The sequence below is a fragment of the Paramisgurnus dabryanus genome, chromosome 18 (genome assembly GCF_030506205.2).
Source record: "Paramisgurnus dabryanus chromosome 18, PD_genome_1.1, whole genome shotgun sequence".
NCBI lineage: Eukaryota > Metazoa > Chordata > Actinopteri > Cypriniformes > Cobitidae > Paramisgurnus > Paramisgurnus dabryanus.
This window is the reverse complement of record NC_133354.1, coordinates 27,957,967-27,963,123: the sequence shown is the minus strand read 5'-3', so window position 1 is coordinate 27,963,123 and position 5,157 is coordinate 27,957,967.

Genomic DNA, 5,157 nt, shown 5'->3' with positions numbered 1-5,157 from the left:
GTAAAAAAAAGATGTGTGCATTTTTAGGCAAAACAAAGGGCACTGATGTATTTTAAGATATGTCAGTGCAAGTTGTTTTCAGTTTGGACAGTTCTTACATTTTGGGGTGGTTTCCCGGACAGGGATTAGCTTAAGCCAGGACTAGGCCTTGGTTTAATTAGGAAATATAACCAGTTTTAACAAACATGCCTTACTAAAAACATTACTTGTGTGCATTTTGAGGAAAAACAAAGGGCACTGTTGTATTTTTATATATGTTAGTGCAAGTTGTTGTCAGTTTGGACAGCTCTTACATTTATTTTGGTCTAGAACTAGTCTAATCCCTGTCCGCGAAACCGCCCCGTAAAGTCTAGGACTAGTCTAATCCCTATCTGGGAAACCACCCCTTTGTCCTAATTAAGGTTCAGGATAAAAATCTGTATTCATTGGGAATCAGAATCAAAAGGCTAGGAAACGGATCAGAATCTAGAGTAAAAGGATACGGACAAATGAAATTCCCCTTATCATTCTTGCACTGTATTTTCAGAAATGTGCTTTTGTTAACTTGTGATTAAGCACAGAAAATTACTTACCTATTCATTTAGCTGACGCTTTTTTCCAAATTGTTATATATGTCAGAGGTCACACGTCTCTGAAGCAACTAGGGGTTAAGTGTTTGCTCAGGGACACAACGTTGTGTCACAATGGATTCGAACCCAGGTCTCTCACACCAAAGGCGTGTGTCTTATCCACTGCGCCATCACCACCCTTACAACAACATGTATCATATTTTTATTATATTAAATACAGTTGAACCATATTTATGTTTAGCCTTAACCTTACCATAAAAGTGTCACAATATGTTTGCAAATTAGTGATGTATTGTATCTGTTACTTCTCAGCAGCAACCACAACAAGTGATGTTGATGCCTTGCCCAGCAGAATTGAGGTGCTGGTGGCAAGTATCAAGAGGCGTTCCCAGCGTCTCTATAAAGAAACTGATGGCAGCAAGGGTCGTGCCAGGTTCTGGCGCAAGATAAGGGAGGAGAAGGGGATCCTGGCTTCTTTTGTGGAGAACGGCAACCACATGGTTCCAAGCACTGAAACTTTATGCTTGGAAACCATTCTCTCTGGTGAGACAGCTTGGCCATGGCAGCTACCACACACGGGTATGTTGACTACATTAAAGGCATTGCATCAAGTTCACATTAATTCAAAGATTTTTAGTCTTAAAAACATAACATAAGTCATTCTCCTAATGTATTCCAGACTCTGTCAGTCTGCAGACAAAGAGAAAGGCATTTGACATCATGATGTCACTAAAGAGACTTGAGGAAGAGAAGAAGATTCTTGTGGCAGAAATGAGCCACCATTGGAAATTTCTTTCAGCTCGTGCCAATGCCCTTGAAGAGCTGTCCTGTCTTATTTCTAGTGACACAATTGAAGGTATGTGTTTGTAATATATTGTGTTATATTATAGCTAAATTCATTTCTTGGTGTTGTTGATTTTCTGTTTAATATACTATATGGATAATAGTATTGGACACCCCTTTAAACAGGTTTGACTACTTGAGTCATTTTCTTTAATACAAATACTAATGCTACAGCATATAATAATAATATTCTAGAGAATTGTGTGGTTTTAGTCTGTCTATTCCAACATGACAATGTTCCTGTGTATAAGGCAAGATTTATAAAGACGATTGATTTAGTTACACACTTCCAAAACAGAGAAGGAAACAAAATGTTTAGAAACATGTATTGTATTTCAATCTCTGTTGCAGATCTGTTTAGCTGGAATCAGAACGTGTCTTCTGTAAAATAAAATGCATGTATTTACCTAGAATATCAGTAATGCTGTAACAGTAAGATTTGAAATAGGAACTTCTTCTGATTAAAAGAGGCCTTCCCAATATTTGTGTCTATATAGTGTATGTAATCCAAATCTGATCAATGTAATAAACAGCAACGTTTATGGTTGAGTGATGTTGTGATGTTAAGTGTTACCAAACAAAACTTGGCATACTTTTTGACTAAACTTTTGTTGCCCTGAGAGCCATAATAATGACACTTTCTACAGTTTCTAGGGAGATGCTTAATGTTATTGCGTTATCCTTTTTTTAAGGTTTGCCCTGTGGCCTAAGTGGAGAGTGTATAAAAGGTCTGCAGAGCATCATCCTCAGAAAGCACCATAAAGTCAGAGAAATTAAGGTGCATGCTTGAGACCGTTATCTGCAAGTACTGTCTGGATCGGAGAACATTAACTTTTTGCACAATTCTTCATTTGATGATTATGAGAGTGACCATGAAATGTATGAGAGTAAAGATGAACTGTAACCCACAAGCCTCTGAAACCTTTCATTTTTCTGCACAGTGACTCTGAATCTGAAATGATCTGAATCAAATAATTAGACATACATTGATACAGTTTCCTTAAACTTTGCTGAAATGAGGGTTTCAAATATAAATCAAAAGCCTGTGGAAATATGAAAGCAAAAGTAAACAACAACTGGCACATGTGCCAATCTCTTTCTTTGTTACAAAGAACCCGCCTCTTCACGTCCTCCCGGTCGACAGAGGGCTCCTTCACCAGAGTATTAGATAGTCTTTCACATTTTACTACATTTCCCATCATGTCTCTTACCTGGGACTGATCACGCCACCACCTGCAGCCAATCAGACTGGCTATATAAGCTCCTCAAGAACTCTGAACTTTGCGAAGTCTTGATTTGCCCAGTGTGATCTCTATCAGGCTGACATACACTTTCTCTAAAATGTTTTGACTAACACCGAAGTCCTTAAGTTTCGTAATTAAAAACATTCTCGGTCTGGCTTTTTCACGAATGCAATCAGTATTTTCTGTGAAACTCAATTTATCATCCACTTGTGTACCTAGATATTTAAAACTATTTACTATCTCCACTGTTTGATCACATAGAGTAAGCGACAGGGATGGTTCAGTATGATATAAAATCAGTTCCTTTGTTTTCACAACATTGATTGACAGAAAACTAGACCTACACCACTGCTCGAGACATGAGGAAAATAATCAGACACATCATCATTCTTATTAAAAAGGACCAACTAAGGCCATATCATCCCCATATTTAAATTATTTAAAATTATTGTCTTCCAGTGTCAACTCATTAGTGCACACATAGAATAATGAAGGTGATAAAACCAACACAGTCTCACCCCATTTCGTCAATATTTGACGACACTTGACCATTCGTCAATATGTGACGCGGAGGGTATACCTTTCGCGTCATTTTTTGACGAACTGGGGACTTCAATACTATTACGTCCGTTGCATTCTCTTCTCCTATTTTCTTATCAATTTCGCGTCGGTTTAGGGTTAGATTACGCAAAATTAAACCGTGTACACGAAATTAAACAGTGTACGCGAAATTAAACAGCTGTCACCTGGCGTTGGGGTTAGAAACAGTTGTCACCTGGCGTTGGGGTTAGAGTTAGGTTTGGGTAGGGATGTCATTATGTAAATCTAACCCTAAACCGACGCGAAATTGGTAAGAAAATAGGAGAAGAGAATGCAACGGACGTAATAGTATTGAAGTCCCCAGTTCGTCAAAAAATGACGCGAAAGGTATACCCTCCGCGTCACATATTGACGAATGGTCAAGTGTCGTCAAATATTGACGAAATGGGGTGAGACTGGGTTGGATAAAACCTATGAATAAAATCTGTGCATATATGTGTTTCTGCCGTAAATGACTAGAAACCATATTAACCATGGTAAGAGTATCATCCTCAGTTCCCCTATTTGTCCTATAGGCAAATTGTAATGGATGAAGTTGTTCTTTTATGCCTGAAGTAAGATGTCTACTGACAACCATGTCCATGGACTTAGCCAGTATGGGGGTTAAAGCTACAAGGCGGAAGTCATTCAGGGACTTAGACCTTGGTTTTTTAGGTACTGGTCTTATGATAGATTGTTTCCATGTCTTTGGTACAGTGCAGGTATTTAATAAAAACTGATATAGTCTAGTTAAGACCGTCTTTAGCTGGCTGGCGCACACCTTCAGAGCAAGGCCACCTAAACCATCAGGTCCTGGTGTTTTGTGGGGCTTAATCTGTGAGAGACAAATACCAACCTCCTGTTCTGAAAGCTGAATGATATTGTCTCTGTGTACGCCTAGACAGATGGCGTTGCTCTTCTCTTTAAAATCTGCAATGTCAAATCTTCCATAAAACTCATTAAGGTCATTCACAAAGGAGGGTGTGTCCAGTAAGACATCATCATTTCTTCCTTTGCCACATCTTCCCTTCATTGTGTTCAGTCCCTTCCATGCTTGTCTGGGGTTCCCTGTACAAAACTGGTCCTCCATCTTATTCTTATAGTCTATTTTGTCTCTTTGTATTTTAGCTCTGAGCTCCTTCCTTTTGTTTTAAACACCTTCAGTACCTTCCCTCAAAGAAGCCATCTTTTTGTCATTAAGACACCTCTTCATGTCTTTTGTCAGCCAGGGCTTGTTATTAGGTAATAATCTTACTTCCTTGGTATTAATTACGGATGTTTCAGAGAACTGTATATACAAAGTGATGCAATCTGTCAGTTTGTGTGGGTCTCTACATGAGTCAAAGAACATGTCCCAGTCTGTGGTTTCAAAACAGCTCCTTAACTTATCCTCACTCTCTCTGTCCCAGACTTTAGTCGTCTTGACAATGGGCTTTTCCCTCTTCACGCGTTGTCTATATTTTGGCAATACATGAATGACATTATGGTCTGATTTACCAATGGGAGGTCTAGATATTGCCTTATATGCATTCTCAATATTGCCATAACATAAGTCAAGGATGCATGATGAACGAGTTGGACAGTCAACATATTGTTGTTACATAGGGAGATGTGTTGCTAGAGACAGTGTATTAAAGTCACCAAGGATAAACACAGGTTGATCAGCTGATCTAGAGAGCGCGGTATACAAGCTATCCGAAATACACTCGGGTGCTTCTTTGTTATTGGGACCTGGAAAATACACTAAAATAATTGTGAGCTGCCCAAATTCACAGGGTAAATAAAAGGGTCTAAAATATACCACCAGGATCTCGTAGTCTCTTGTGCATGTCTGTTCAACCACAGTAAATTGTGTTGCCCACGTTTTGTCAACAACCATACAGAGCCCCCCAGCAATAGTTTTTTTGTGATTTGACCTTATC